Source organism: Notamacropus eugenii, chromosome 3 (genome assembly GCF_028372415.1).
Source record: "Notamacropus eugenii isolate mMacEug1 chromosome 3, mMacEug1.pri_v2, whole genome shotgun sequence".
In the NCBI taxonomy this organism is placed as follows: domain Eukaryota; kingdom Metazoa; phylum Chordata; class Mammalia; order Diprotodontia; family Macropodidae; genus Notamacropus; species Notamacropus eugenii.
The window spans coordinates 426,791,817-426,808,655 of NC_092874.1; the positions used below are offsets into that span (position 1 = coordinate 426,791,817).

General features: G+C 39.4%; 1 long non-coding RNA gene across 2 annotated transcripts; it reads right to left on the reverse strand.

The window, feature by feature from the left end:
• Nucleotides 1-2,493: 2,493 nt before the first annotated feature.
• On the reverse strand, nucleotides 2,494-16,770 carry LOC140497413 (uncharacterized). 2 transcript variants are annotated; one of them, XR_011964674.1, is made up of 2 exons: nucleotides 16,650-16,770; nucleotides 2,494-7,839 (listed from the first exon to the last, which is right to left on the reverse strand). It is a non-coding gene; the product is annotated as an uncharacterized lncRNA (long non-coding RNA). The 2 variants fall into 2 exon arrangements; XR_011964675.1 differs by having other exon boundaries at nucleotides 16,448-16,650.
• Between the last annotated feature and the right edge of the window lie 69 nt (nucleotides 16,771-16,839).

Consider the following 16,839-nt stretch of genomic DNA (forward strand, 5'->3'; position numbering starts at 1 on the left):
TCTGACCAAGGTAGGGCACAGTACTCCTGTTATCACCTTTTTCCTGGCATTTAGTTGAGTCACTGCTAGAGCTGAAAGTTGGTTCCTTGAGTAGTTTATTGATTATAGATTTCCATTGATTATATTTTGAATATATAATATATATTGTATGTTGATATAGATTTGTATTTTATAGATTTCCATTTAGAATACAACATTCTGTGATTCAGGCTTTGCCCACTAGTAGATGAGGCAAAGTCAGGGAAGTGGATTAGGATTAGGAAGTGGATTAGGGAGCAGTTATTGGACGTTGAGTCAAGTCAAGTGGTATTTATTAAGTAACTACTATGTGTCAGGTTACTGGGCTAAGGGCTGGGATGCAAACAAAGACAAAAAGGCAGTCCCTGCTCTCAAAGAGCTTAGAATCTAATGAGGAGAGACAACATGCAAGCAATAATGTACAAACAAAATATATACAGGCTATATTTCTTTTCTTATGGGCAAGGCAAATATTGCCCCTAACTCTAGTAGTGGGGTTTGCATGTCGTCTTGTAAGCTTTGTGAGGAAAGAGATTGATTTTGCTTTATATCCCCCATGACTGGCACAGAGCTGGGCACGTAGTAAATATTTAACAAATGCTTGTTTTCTCAACTTGATTGGCAGCTGCCATTGTAAAAGGACTGAGACTTTGGAGACATTCTGAACCAGACTAAGTAAGAGCTTCTTTCTCACCACTCCCTGTGATTTTGCTTCCTGAACTCATAACACTTCCTGGCCTGAACCTCTGCCAACCAATTTTCCTGCTTATAGGAACGTAAAATCAAAGGATCACAGATTCAGGATTGGAAGGGACTTCAGAACTTGTCAAGCTAAACCTAATAATTTTACAAATAAAGAAACTGAGGCTAAGTGATTTGCCCAGAGTCACAAAGCTGGAAAGTGTCTGAGAGAGGATTCAAACAATCCTTCCTGACTCTATCCATGACCAATCTGAACCCCTTAGATTACGGCATTCCACAGACACCTGGTACCAACAAGGTCTGGGTATTTGCTTTATGTTTGTTCTTTTTCCAACTTGGACCCCAACTCTTCCTTCTCAGGTGTGGGTTGTCCTTCTCCTCCCCCTAAATATATTAATGAATACATTTTATATATGTATGTATATATACATTATATCCATAATAGTAATACATACATTAAAGGTATATACATTACATTATATACACAGAATGAATACATTAGTCTTGTCATTGTAGGAAAAGGGCAGGAGGAAAGACATCACAAATGGAAGAAGGGGATTACTCCCTAATGGTGGCATTTCCAACACTGTGATACTTGGGCAGAGAAGATTTTTAAGGCAGCCAAGTCTTCTCATATGCCTTCAGATGAAGCCGCACCAGGTACTCCATTTCTGGCTATTAGTATGGTGAAAATTACAAAGCAAGCCCCTAGTAAATTCTCCAAATCACTTAACATTGGGGACATTTTACTATCTGTTTTTCTTGTTCAAGTACCCTGCAAGGTTAATTATGAACTTTTAAGAAACCTATGATGTGGGTCATTTTGAGGGTTTATATACCCATAGAAAAAACTTAAATTAATTTAGATATTTTCAGAGATGTTTTGTCATATTAAAAAACCCCCCAACCTTCTAAATCAGGTCACTTGCCTTTCAGCAAGCAGCATCATTTATCAATGTGCAAAAATTAACATTTATCAGTTCCTTTCCTAACATTGGTGTCAGGGAGCAAGAATAACACAGAACTAATAGGTTGTTTGTGTAATCATGAGAAAGCTACATAACTGAGTGTCAAGAGAGAACAAGTCTCTCTGCAGTGCCTTTACAACAAATCCATATTTTGCCTTCTGTACTCAGCAGCCTCATCCATGTCTCTTTTCTCTTAGGCATTTTCTTCCTTGTCTAGGATTGGTTTAATAAAAAGCAGTCTCTGATTGCTGTTTTTAGGATCTCAACTTTGGTTAGCTGCCACTGGAAAACCTTCCCTTTTGGTGGCCCCAGAAGAACAATGCACTTAAAACAATGCACTGCTTCAAAGGAGCCTCTCCTATCCCACCCTTATCATCCACTGGGTAGTCTAAGGAGACATTCTGGCACTTTGAAAGCATCATGTGCTAGTGAAATATCTTCGAAAAGAATCTCAGGCACAGGAGATGTAACCTGCAATGAATCCATCACGCTGTAGCCGAGTGCTTTTTAAAATGATCACAGACTTTGGAGCTGGAAGAGACCTAAAGGTTCATCTGTCCAGCTCCCTCATTTTGCTATATTAGGAAACCAAGGCTCAGAGAAGGAAAATGACTTGTTCAAAGTCACATGGATGATAAATAGCAAAACTGGGAGCTGAACCCAGGTCCTTTGATCCAGTGTTATTTCTCCTTATACCATTTTAAGGTTTTACTTTATCACATCTGTTTCTGGCAAGTTACTGTTTCCTAAAAGTGGGCCACTTATCAGTTTTATCTATATTGTTTCCTAGTTTGCTTCCTGATCATTCTGGTGTGTGTGTGTGTGTGTGTGTGTATGTGTGTGTGTGTGTGTGTGTGTGTGTGTGTGTGTGTGTGTGTGTATTTTGGGGTCTATACCACTCCAATGCAATTAGGATAGACTATTCTTTATCATTAACTTTTCTCATACATACATATGTGTGTATATATGTATGCATGCATACATGTATGTGTGTTTGTATATGCATGCATGCATGTATATGTGTGTATGTTATACACACACACATAATGCCTTCCAACGAGAGTGTCAGTCCCTTTAAGGGCAGACCACTAAAGATCTTGTGTGATGCTTTGAGTGTAGGAGGCCTTCTGGAAGTATTTAGTTATTGGTAGCTTGACTCCTTTCATTTTAATTCAGGGGTAGTAGCTTATTAGAATGATTCAAGCTGTTTTTTAGACTTTCTCATCCCTTTGTTTCTCAACATTTGTTGCAGAGACTTCACAGGAACAGAAGATCTGCTCTTAGAGAGCAACTTGTCCAACTTCACTTTAGCCGTCACAGTATCATAGATTTGAAGTTGAGAGGAACCTAGTCCCACCTCTTCTTTTTTGCAAATTGGGATCCATAGAGATTAAGTGACTTGCCCAAGGTCACACAGGTAATAAATAATAGAGTGGGCACTTGAACCCACATGCTCTGATTTTAAAAAGAGAACTCTTTCTACTATAAAATGCTGCTTCTCCATATCTGGGTAGAGGGAGGGGATGAGAAGGACTCAAAAGTTTAAAAAGGGGGAATCATATCCATCACTGGTTAATAGGAACACAATTCATACCACCTCCTTTAAAATATGAATAATAATATTTGTACTACGTGCCTCACAAGCCTGTTTAAATGTGCTTTTATTGAGCTGACTGTTCATACAAGAGCCTCACAAAGGCTCTTTCAGATGCATTTTATGCCTCTCCCTAACGAAAGGGGGAAGTTTGGTAACTGTAGGTCACTGATCCAAATTTAAAAGTGGCACCAGGTGTTGGTGCCTTTGTTCTAAATTTCAATGTTTGTTTTACTGACTTCCTTAGGGATTGTTAGCATATCCTAAGGGGTAGAGTTGGGGAATATATTAAACAACCCTACATTAACTCTGGTAACAACAGTGAGCAGCAAGTCTGCCCAGTTCATCACTTTCTCCTGAACTAAGAAGCTGAATGAGGGTAGTTGACATTAGTTAAAATAAGCTAGGAGGCTAAATAGAGTGTTCCACATAGGTGCCCTCTATTAATGTGCTGATGGCCATTAATTAGCCTTAACTCGGAACCAGAGTGTAGAAATCAATTTCCCTGAGCCTCTTTTCTGACAGGAAGACTCGCTTGTCAATGGTTATCACTATCGATGATGACAGGACTTCCTTGGGATGTAGTACTCTGTAGCAGTTTTTTATTTCTAAGGTCTTGGTGAATCCAAGGAAAGCAATCATACAGCTGAGGCAAGGAATGAAAACTGCACACACACACACACACACACACACACACACACACACACACACACACAAACTAGAAAATTGGTCCTTTGTGTATTACTGTTCACCTGAGACTTGATCTTCACAGTAGATCATGACAACTTATGAAATAAATACCTAAGGGTCTAAAGTGGAATTTTTAACCTTTAAAAATAGTTTGTTGTTTAGTTGTATCGAACTCTGACCCTATTTGGGGTTTTCTTATCAAAGATACTGGAGTGGTTTGCCATTTCCTTCCCCAGTTCATTTTACAGATGAGGAAACTGAGGCAGACAGGGTTAAGTGACATGTTCAGTCACTTAAGTTAAATGATGTGCCCAGGGTCACATAGCTAGTAAGTGTCTTTGGCCAGATTTGAACTCAAGTTGATGAGTCTTTCTGACTCCAGGTCCATTACTCCATCCACTGTGTCACCTAGCTACCCCTAAAAATAGGTACATTAATAAAATGTAAATTGTCCCCTCCTGTGTGTTACCTTCCTATGAGGCTGGCTATTTTCCTCCATCTATTCCTGGGACCTTTAATCTAAAAGGGCTTAAGGAACCTTTACAGAAGGAGAAACTGAAGTACTTGGCTCGGGCTTCCCCTCCTTGTGCCCTTTCTCTTTGGATTTTTCTAATCCCTAGTCCTCTATGGCAGCATGCTGCACTTTCTCTGTTTATTGTTTTCCCCTCTCCTGATGGACAGCAGCAGCCCTCCAGGTTCCTGGCTTTTGTCAACAGGGAAAAAAAATCTAAATCAGTTCCTTTTTTGTTGCTACTGCCCCTTCTTAATGCTGATTGCTAGCTTTTTCCTGGCTTCATTTAGCCTATCGAGTATTCTTCCTTCTCTCTTCACTAGTCAGCCCCATGACAGGTCCCCTACTTTTTCCTTATAGAGGAAGCTTCCTTTTTACCACCAGGAATTTGTACAGTCGCTTTGTTTAGTAGTACATCCAATCAGATGTATCATTATTTTAGACTCCATGCTCATGTAGAATCTTGAAGTGACAGTGATAAAAGAGATCACAGAGATCATCTAGTCTAGAGATCAAACAACTTTGAAAGGAAAAGGCGTAATTTATGAAGTTTTCTTATAGATTCTGTATTCTCATGAATAGAGCACTCAACACTCAGCTGTGATGTTGCCTCATGGTATGGCAATGATCCTAGTTTCCTAAAAGTTATACTGGGGAAGAACCAACTTTTCTAGGATGATCCTAGAAATAGACTGTTTATTTTCCAAAGACTAGCCTTAGCGAAGAAGAGAGAAGCAAACCACCAATTGGCTGGCCACTTGGTAATGAATTCCTTGGCCATGACAACCCATGAAACAAAGAAAAATACAAAATGGCTCTTACTTCTGTATAGCCCATTTCTGCTTTTGCAATGACTGTGCCAAAATTGTAGAAAGTGGGGCAAAGGCTGCTAAGAATCACAGTTTTTTGACCACTAATAATATTAACAAAGCTGTTGATACTCCCAATGTGAGATCCTTGCCCACTAACCAAGAAGTGGAAATAATCCTCAAGGGGGTAAATCATATCAATCTTGAAATTCTCACAATAAATGAAACCAGAAGACAAAAGGAAGATGCAGCTTAAATCAAAGGATGACTCAGGTTTTCCTCAAAGGGTAAGTAAAGGATTTGATAGAGTTGTTTTTTTCATTCAAGCAAAGATAACAAAAACTCATTATTTCCTCAGCCATTAGGTCATCTCATATTGCAATGCATATGGAAATTATTTGCAAAAATGCCTCTGTGAAAAGAATTGCAGCTTGAAGAGGGAGCAAAATCTTCAAGCATGATGAAGTGGTAACAAAATTCTATGAAGAATTTTGATAATATATTCTCTCTTTTTTTTTTGCCTCTAACTTATTTTGTTTATTTATTTATTTTTGGTTTTCAACGTTCATTTCCACAAGATTTTGAGTTCCAAATTTTCTCCCTATCTCTCCCCTCTCCCACCCCAAAACACCTTGCATTCTGATTACCCCTTCCCCCAATCTGCTCTCCCTTCTATCATACCCCTCCCTTCCCTCATCCCCATCTTCTCTCTTTTCTTTTAGGGAAAGATAGATTTCTATACCCCATTACCTGTATTTCTTATTTCCCAGTTGTACGCAAAAACAATTCTCAACATTCACTCATTAAACTTTGAGTTCCAACTTCTCTCCCTTCCTCCCTCCCCACACATCCCCACTGAGAAGGCAAGCAGTTCAATATAGGTTATATATGTGTAGTTTTGCTAAAGACTTCCGTAATAGTCATGTTGTGAAAGACTAATTATATTTCCCTCCATCCTCTCCTGCCCCCTATTTATTCTATTCTCTCTTTAGACCTTGTCCCTCCCCTAAAGTGATTACTTCTTATTACTCCCTCCTCTCATTTGCCCTCCCTTCTATCATCCCCCACTCCACTTATCCCTTTCTCCCCTGCTTTCCTGTATTGTAAGATAAATTTTCATACCAAATTGAGTATGCATGTTATTCCCTCCTTAAGCCAAATGTAATGAGAGTAAGCTTCACTTTTCCCCTCTTACCACTTCTTTTTCCCCTCCATTGAAAAAGCTTTTTCTTGCCTCTTTTATGAGAAATAATTTGCCCCATTCTATGGCTCCCTTTCTCCTCCCAATATATTCCTCTATCTCACCTTAATTTTATTTTTCTAGGTATCATCCCTCCCTATTCAACTCACCCTGTGCCCTCTGTCAAAATATATATATCTGTATGTATAATCCCTCCAACTACCCAAATACAGAGAAAAGTTTCAAGAGTTACAAATATTATCTTTCCATGTAGGAATATAAACAGTCCAACTTTAGTAAGTCCCTTATGATTTATCTTTCTTGTTTACCTTTTCATGTTTCTCTTGATTCTTGCATTTGAAAGTCAGATTTTCTATTCAGCTCTGGTCTTTTCATCAAGAATGCTTGAAAGTCCTCTGTTTCATTGAATGACCATTTTTCCCCCTGAAGTATTATACTCAGTTTTGCTGGGTAGGTGATTGTTGGTATTAATCCTAGTTCCTTTGACTTCTGAAATATCACATTACAAGCCCTTTGATCCCTTATTGTGGAACCTGCTAGCTTGTGTTATCCTGATTGTATTTCCACAATACTTGAATTGTTTCTTTCTAGCTGCTTGCAATATTTTCTTCTTGACCTGGGAACTCTGCAACTTGGCTGCAACATTCCTAGGAGTTTTTCTTTTCATATCTCTTTTAGGAGGTGATTGGTAGATTCTTTCAATATATATTTTTCCCTCTGGTTCTAGAATATCAGGGCAGTTTTCCTTGATAATTTCATGAAAGATGATGTCTAGGCTCTTTTTTTTGATCAAGGCTTTCAGGTAGTCCCATAATTTTTAAATTGTCTCCCCTGGATCTGTTTTCCAGATCAGTTGTTTTTCCAATGAGATATTTCACATTATTTTCCATTTTTTCATTCTTTTGGTTTTGTTTTGTGATTTCTTGGTTTCTCATAAAGTCATTAGACTCCATCTGCTCCATTCTCGTTTTTAAAGAACTGTTTTCTTCAGTGAGCTTTTGAACCTCCTTTTCCATTTGGCTAATTCTTCTTTTTAAAGCATTCTTCTCCTCATTGACTTTTTGGATCTGTTTTGCTAATTGAGTTAGCCTATTTTTAAAGGTGTTATTTTCATCAGCATTTTTTTTTGTCTCCTTTAGTAAGCTGTTGACTCACTTTTCATGAATTTCTTGCATTGCTCTCATTTCTCTTCCCAATTTTTCCTCCACCTCTCTTACTTGATTTTCAAAATCCTTTTTTGAGCTCTTCCATGACCTGAGACCATTGCATGTTTATTTTGGAGGTTTTGGATGCAGAAGCCTTGACTTTTATGTCTTCCCCTGATGGTAAGCATTGTTCTTTCTCATCTGAAAGGGTGGAAGAAAATACCTGTTCACCAAGAAAGTAACCTTCAATAGTCTCATTTTTTCCCCTTTTTTGGGCATTTTCCCAACCAGTTACTTGACTTTTGGGTCCTTTGTCAAGAGTAGGGTGTACTCTGGGGACCTGTAAGTTCTCAGTTCCTCCAAGGTGGCACAATCAAGGGAGAGGAGTTTACTCCTCTCCTAACCTGTACTCTGGTCTGGGAGCTACTAAAGCTTTTCTGCTCAGGATCTGCAGGTAGAATTCCCTTTTCAGAGCCTCCACCAGCTCCACCACGCTAGCAGTCATTTTCACCCCATGGCTGCCACTCAGGGCTGAGACCCAAATCAGCAGCTCAATTCCCCCAGGGTCTTTAGTCCAAGGGCTCCAAAAATGGATACTGCAGCTGCTGCTGCCACCACCACCTGAGGCTGGGGGGAGGGGAGGATCATGCTCTCTTCTCACCCTGGTGCTAAAGATTTCTCACTGACCTTTGAAGCTGTCTTTGGCGTTTGTGCATTGAGGGATCTGGGAATCACAGCTATTGTTGGGGGATTCTGCCCCCAAGGCCTGCTCCTGTCCTGTTCCTGCTGGTGCAGGGGCCAAGGTTAGGCTGGGCTCCAAGGGCTGCACTCTGCTCTGTGCCCCATGTGATAGACCTTTCTTGTCAGCCTTCCAGGCTACCTTGGGCTGGAAATTTCTTTCACTCTGTCATTTTGTGGCTTCTGTAGCTCCAGAATTTGTTTAGAGTCCTTTTTAACAGGTATTTTATGGGCTGTGGGGAAAAGCTAGAGTAGGTGTGTCTTTCTACTCTGTCATTTTGGCTCCACCCCCCCAATACATTCTTAATTACATCAGCCAATATTAGGATGAGAGGCATCCTAATGGTTAAAGAAGTGGCTTTGAAGTCATAAGGACCTGGGTTCAGACCCTGCCTTGGAAACATACAAGCTATGTGACCACTAGCAAGTCATTTAACCTCTAAATACTCTTTTGGAGTTGCAGAAAACTTTCTGACCTGCATTGGTTTAAGGGAGTTTTGGGGACCAATGGGAGTTGTGTACACCAATGAAATTATAGATCCTTACCAGAACAAACAAAAACCACTTTGATACCTGGTAACCTCTATGCAAAAACAGCCATGAGGACAGGGAGGAAAAACATGCTGTAATACATGATTCTGAACAGAATCAATTTATCTAGAATTAGAAGAGAAGGTGCTAATTAGGGGTAGAGGTAGGGAGGGAAATTTGCAACAAGTATCTTTGATAAAGGTCTATTATTCAAGATATATAGAGAATCGATACAGATATATAAGAACAAGAATAATTTCCCATTAAATAAATGGTTAAAATGTAAGCAGTTTAAAAAAAAAGAAATTAAGCCAGTACTAATCATATGAAAAAATGTTGCAATCATTAACAAGAGACATGCAAATTAAAACAACTATTACATTTCAAGCACACCCATCAGATGGGCAAAGATGACAAAACACAAAACTAGTAATGTTGGTGGGGCTGGTACACACATGCACTGCTGGTGGAGCTGGAAATTGTTTCAACTGTTCTGGAAAACAATTAGAATTATACTTTTAAAAGTCACTAAGCCATACATATCATTTGACATAGCCATACCATTATAGTGCTACTATGAAGAGAATGGGGGGGAGAAAGGATATAAAGGAAGAGAGCAACAAAAGAAAGAAAAAGAAAATGTGGTTCAGGAGGAAGAAAGAAAAGAGGCCAAAGATTTGCATACTACCCAAAAGCATCATGCCTACACTCATGAATACTTTACTCACGATAAGAATTTGTAGGTACCAAACCACATCAGAAAAATGAAAATGATTAATTTTATTGGAGAGAAAATGATTTCTAATATACGAGTCATCCCTGAATCAGCATATGGTTGGACCACTGACTCTGAGCAAAGGTCTAAGTAAATACAGAGTTATAAGAAAGAAAAAAAAATGAGAAAAAGATATGGCATGCAAATCAACTTTTTTTTTCAGTTGTGTCTGACTCTTTGTAACCCCATTTGGGGTTTTCTTGGCAAAGATACTGGCATGGTTTGCCATTTTCTTCTCCAGCTCATTTTACAGATGAGGAAACTGAGGCAAACAGGGTTAAGAGATTTACCTAGGGTCACACAGCTAGTAAGTATCTGAGGCCACATTTGAACTCAGGAAGATGAGTCTTGCTGATTCCAGATCTGACACTCTATCCATTATACCACCTAGCTGCCCTAAATCAACTGCAGTCCCATCTACTAAATACATTATTGATCCTGGAAAACTGGAAAGAGATAGAGGAAAGGACATCTACACTATTTATAACAATATCATATGGGCGTTTAACCGAGTAAAGTCAATTGCCAAAATGAGGAGACCAAAATAAGTCCCAAAACTAAATTAATCAGTCAACATTTGGCTTGGTTGCTAAGCAGAATGATATGGCAGTCAAGGGCAACATTGACTTTGAGTTTAAATCCGATTGCAAGAGCCAACTTAGAATGATATTCAAATATTATAAGCAGTGTGGTCTTTTTAAAAAAAAGTCTTATAAATTATCAAAAATGATCTAAAGAAGAAGAAATTGAAAGTTTGTCTAGACACTCAACTCAACAAAGCCATCCAAAGGTTATTCAAGAAATGAATGAAAAATGGAAGAAAAATTAGTAAAAATTTACAACAACTGTTTTTACTATTAGAGATAGTGGGACCACCACATTTACATTCTAACATTGATATCTCAAATATATTTCTCTTGAGGAAGTGGAAATTGCCCAGAAGAAAACAAAGATGAGAAAAGTAGCTAAACCAGACACAAGATGTCCAGGTTAGTGAAGACACAAGTGTTAGGGGATAGAGGGACTGATAATCAAGGTATCCATTGAGAAAAAAAGATACCAAAAGTCTCTGGAAAAATTGCAGACTTTATTACCAAAAAAAAAGAGAGAGAGAGAGAGAAAGGAGAAAAAGTTATCTTTGAGAGAACATCAATAACTATTGACACATAATGCCTCCTTTCCCATCTATAGGAAAATTTTAAAGGAATAATATACATCTGCATGGAAGAAATCCTTGATAAGGGTATTAGATGGGATCATGCTGGTTTTTGTGAGAGTTATTCAAGTCAAGACATCATGCTTGCAATGTCATTGGCCCTCTTTAAGGACTAAGGCTGAACCACAACAATAGGCTCTTTACCAATACATGATGGATTGAAAAAATTTAGACAAATTGCAGTAAAGATCCCACTATGCTTATCATTTGTTAAGGGAATAAAATATTTGGTTTCATGAAATAGGAGTTCTTAATGTTTTTTTGCGTCCTGGCTCCCTTTTGGTAGTCTGGTGAAGTCCATGGGCCACTTCTCAGAATGATCTTTTTAAATGCATAATTTTTAAAAAGTTACAAAGGAAAGTAGGTTTAATGAAATACATTTAGCAATTTTTTAGAAAAGCAAGTTTTGTAGATCCCAAGTTAAGAATCCCTATCATAGAGCAAAGCACTGCCTTAAAAGTTTTTTCTCCAACAAGATGCCTCTTGTGTACGTATATGTTGCCTGTAGACTACAAGATTCCTTGGAGGCTGTGTAATAGTGGATAATTTTGTTTGATTACCCTCTGATTATTAATCTCAGGCAAGGCATGAAGTGGGGACATGCACTCTCCAAAAGTGTTTGCCATTCTCTCAAAGTCCAAATGGAAGAGGAATTTCCCACAAATGATGAAGTCCTCCAGACCTTTCTCCTTGTGAATGAAATCATATTGATTATATCAGTCTTGGAAATATTGTAGAACCTCCTAAATGAAATTCAAAATAATTTAAAATAGTTAGTCCTAATGATCCTCAAAGAAAAAACAAGTAACTATGATATTATTGGATATATAACCCATAGAGATGATCTAGCAACACCTATGTCTTGGAAACATACTGGATGGACAATGAACGGTACCCAGAATTTAACAGGAGATCAGGCTGAATGAACTTGGGGAACTCACGTGATGCGTTTAGTAACCTCAAGATCCTCTCTGAATCAAAGGCTTTAAAAGTTTTGATTTGTTTCCTTATTAATTCATTCATTAGTTTGTTTATTTTATTGCAATACAGCTATAAAAGGCCCATCTGACAGATGATGTATTTTGATGTTTATAAGTCATAGAGCATTACAATCTCCAGGGAATGGAATTGGAAGGTCACCTGAAGGGCAAAGGAAACGCCCTTGGTGGGTCTTGAGTAGGCTGCAACACATTACTAACCAAGAGAAGGAGCATAAAGATAGGAAAAGGAGATGGACTGGAGCTGTAGTGAGTGATAACTACTGGCCAGCCGCTGGGCTCCACTGCCATCAGTGCAACATCAAGAAAATTCATGGCAAAGCACCAACCTGTAGAGTATTCTGCCTATGAAAGACAAATGGGAGGACACGGGTAAAGAGTGCACAGGATGAGAGGGATGGATTGCAACCTACATCACTGGAGGGAGTACTTGTGTAGTTGAGACTACAAATCCATCCAAGTATCAAAATAAAATGAAGACAATCATACTCATATTTCAACCTCACAGCATGGTTGTGAGGAAATATATTGGTAAGCTTTAAAGTGTTACAGAAATGGGGGTTGTTGCTGTTACTAGTAAAGATACAGACTAATTATTTTTTGCCTAATTATTCAACTCTTCATTTTAATTTGCCTGCATAAGCATATGCCTCTATTACTCCTAAAATGGCTCAAACTTGATACTTAAGTAACCTGCTCCTGGAGTTTTATTTTTAATAAATTGAAAGCAAAATGGGAAGATGTGTATGAGTGTGAACCAACAATTTTATCTCCTAACCCAGTCAGACTGCTGTGGTCCATTTCCACCCCCAATTTAAATAATATTTCCTATCATGTTGATGCATGTACCGTAACTTACATTTAGGTTCACTATAGAATAAGCTTGTCAGTGAAAGAATCTCTTTCTCACTAGCAGGTAATTATTAGCCTTTCCCCTCCTCACGTAGGATTCCTATTATTGTGATTCATCCTAGTTTCTAATTACCTGACATTTTTGACATGCCAAATTTATCTAGAGAAGGTAACATTTAGGGTGAAACTCTTCGTAGATTTTACATTATTTAAAGCGATTTCACAATATATGCGTGGTTGTCACACACAATGGTATTAATTTACTTTGAGTCACAGAGTGTCAGGTCTGGAACAGATCTGAGAACAAAGAGTGTCAGAGCAGGAAGGACTTGAGAACATGGATTGTCAGAGTTAGGGGAGAACTTAGAACAGAGAATGTCAAAGCTGGACATGAATTTTGAACAGACAATATCAGAGTTTGGAGAGACTTTAGAACCTAGAGTGTAAAGCTGGACAAGACTTTGAAAGGTAGATTGTAAAAGCTGGAAGAGATGTTAAAACATAGATTATTACAGCTAGAAGGAATGTTAAAACATAGAATATGAGAATTGGAAAGAATCTTAGAACGTAGAACAAGAGAGCTGGAAAAGACATCTCTTAGGGACCCAACCTCTTTTTTATGAGAAGTGGAATTGTGTGGTCTAAGAAGTACTAGACTTGGGAGTCAGGAAACTACAGATAAAATACTGCTGCATGGGGCAGCTACGTGGCACAGTGGATAGAGTAAAAGCCTTGGAGTCAGGAGGATCTGAATTCAAATTTGCCCCCAGACATTTACTTGCTGTGTGACTCTGGACAAGTCACTTAACCCTGATTGCAAGAAAGAAATGAAGAAAAAGAAAGAAAGAAACAAAGAAGGAAGGAAGGAAGGAAGGAAGGAAGGAAGGAAGGAAGGAAGGAAGGAAGGGAGGAAGAAAAGGAAAAAGAAATCCTGCCTCCTATTATTAGGTGTCAGACTATAGACTGGTTCCTTAATCACTTGGAGCCTCTGTTTCCTCAACTGTAAAAAGCAAGAGCAGTAAAGATAATATACAGAGAAGCTGTGAAGAAAGCACTTTGCAAAGACTATATAAGTGTAAGTGAATAACAAGGGAGAAACTGAGGCCCACAGGAGTTAATGCAGTTAATCAGTGACCAAGCTGGACAGTGTATATTTTCTGCCTTTCAGGTCTCTATACTATCTCTGTTTCTTAAAGGTTTCTGTTTCTAACAGGGTAAACTCACCAATGCAAGTTCTCCAGGGACCATGTTAATAAAATATTCATAATTCACAAATAACTACAGAGAACCAATTACTTTCTTCTCATCTTTGATATATGGGGATTGTCAGTAAAGTACCTTTGGCTATTGCCTAGGCTCCAGAGACTGTCTTATACTGTTCAGTTGCAGATTCATAGCTCACTAGAATGAAAAGGGACCTTAGAGAGCTTCTAGCCTAATTTTTTATTTTACTGGGGAAGAAATGAGGCCCACTGAAGGCAAGTGACTTAAGTTCTCACGATCAGAGAGCAAATTGCTGGGACCAGAATTCAGATCTTTTGCCTTCTAGTTCCAAGGCTAATGCCATTGTACTATGCCGTTGCCTTGAAGTAATGGTGTTCGTCTTCACAAGCAGAGAAAATCCTGGAGAACTGAGGCTATTATCTGGAAAATCTAGAGAGGAAAACTTGCTTTTCTATGTTGACACATGTTGATTTATATTCTCATTCTTTGTACAATGGAGAATACTTTGTACAAAGTATGCCTACCTCCCAGGCTTATTGAGTAAGGAGTACCTTGCAAACCACAGAGGTTTTAGCAAATTCAGTTGCTTCTTTGTGCCTTCCCTGCCCTCACAAATAATAAGCTCTTAATAATAATACTTTTTTTTTTCTGAGAGCATTCTCTCTTTCACCTTATTCTAATGAGATCATGGAATCAGAGATTTAGAGCCAGGAGGGACCCTAAAAACATCTAATCCACTCCTTCCATTTTATAAATTAGGCCACTGTGGCCCATGGAAGCTTCCATTTACTCATAGCCTCAGACCTCCAAATCCAGTGCATGTGCTCTTGTGGTGCTAACATCCCTTCCCTTCATTTTATGGATAGCTTAAAAAAGAAAAATCATCAAACATGAGGATGATGTCACCTGATTTACTACAGAGTCTAGTTGGGAAACCCAGGAACCCAGTCTCTTGATACTCAAGTTCTTTCCTATCTACCAGATTACATTATTGTCTTGTCTACTTTAATTTATAAAAGTTAATCCCTCTAGAAAACTTTATCAAGTGCTTAATTACTGTCTTTTCTGAGATCCCACTTTAAGATAGATCATTAGAGTTGTCCTTTGAAAGTGTCAAATAAAATTCTGTTAATTAAAAATTGTCAGAGCTAGAAGGCATATTAGAACGTAAAATGTCAGAGCTGGAAAGGATCCAAGAACCATGGAATGTCAGAGCTGAAAATGGCCATAGAATATAGAACATAGAACTATGAGGGACCTTAGAACATGAAGGCTGGAAGGGGCTTTGGAACATAGCATGTTAGATCTCAATGGGACTTTACATCACAGAATATTAGACTTGGAAGACATCCTAGAACCCAGAATGTCAGCATTAGAAAGAACCTTAGAACATAGAATGTCAGAGCTAGAAGGGACCTTAGACTGCAGAATAATCAGAACTGGATAGGAGATGAGAACATGGACTGAAAGGAGCCATAGAACACAGAAAGTCTAAAACTATGAGGGACATCAGAACATAGGGATGGAAAGGATAGCAGAATGGGAAATGGAACTGGAAAAGATTCAAGAACAAGAAATGTTAATATTAAAGGGGACTTTATAACATAAACTGTCAGATCTGAAAGAGGTCTTAGAATGTAGAATGTCAGGAGTGGAAGAGACCTTAGAACATAAAATGTTTGAGCTGGGTGGGACTTTAGAAGATATTATGGTAAAGTTGAGCAGAGAATTCCAGAGCTGTGAAACACCTTAAAACTCCTAATACTGTAGCTGCAAGGGTTCTTAGGTCATCTGAAGACTGGAGCTGGAGGGAACTTAAGAGATCATTTAGATCAACACCTTCATTTAAGGAAGAGGAAAATTAGGACTGGGAGAGATGAAAAGACTTGTCTGTGGTTATACATGAAGCCAGAAGCAGAGCTGGGCCCAGACTCCAAGTCTCTGCTGTTTAGGGCACTTTCCATTACTTAACCATAAACTGCACTGCCTAGAGAAAAAACCTGTGAGTGGGATTCTACAAAGCTTAATCTTTTAGAGGTTTAAAAATCATATCTAGTCTTTTCTTGTGCAGTACAAGGGGAAATTGAGAATTGGGGCCATCTTCTCTATAATATCAGGAGTTTTGTTTTGTTTTAAGCTGCTAGTAAGAAAAGAATAATCCTTTCACTGTCATGACCATATACCTTGCCTGAATTCCCTGAATCCTTGTTCCGATGGAGTTAGGGAAGAAATCCTCTCCGGTGCTTTCTGTGTCCCCCTCAGCACCAGCAGGAATGCAAGGGGGCTGAGGTTTTGTATCTTTGTAGAGATGGATGGCTCAGCTGCCTCCACCCTTTCTCCCTGGGATTGGTCGGCCCTGGTGCTTATTAAATTATGTTTTTAGCTCCATGTATGTGTGTTTTAAGACACCAAGAGGGTCCGGACTTAATTAAGAGAACCACGGAATCCTCTGCTATTAATTAAGGAGTGACTCACATGGGTATTGCCCCCGACAGCAGGGAGGTGGCTTTACCCTGGAGGAGCCGGGCATCCGAGCCGGGATGGAGCTGCTGCAGCCGGAGCCCTGGCTTCCTGATCGCGCTGGACTTGATCAGGCTTGGCTCCCGGACAGAACGTGGGTACCGCTGCCAGGGTGGCCGCCTCCGCGCCCGCCCGGAGCCCCGCTGCCCCCACTCACCTCCCGCCCCTTCATGCTCGCTGGCCGCCATCCGGCCCGGCCCGGCCCGGCCCCGGCTTGCTACAGGTTCGGACTCATCCCCACCCACTTTCCCAGCCGGGCCCCAATGGGCCTGCCTCCTCCGTCCGCTGGCCAAGCCCAGGATCCCGGCTGCTGAGCGGCTGGCGCTGCCCTGCCCTCGCCCTAGAAT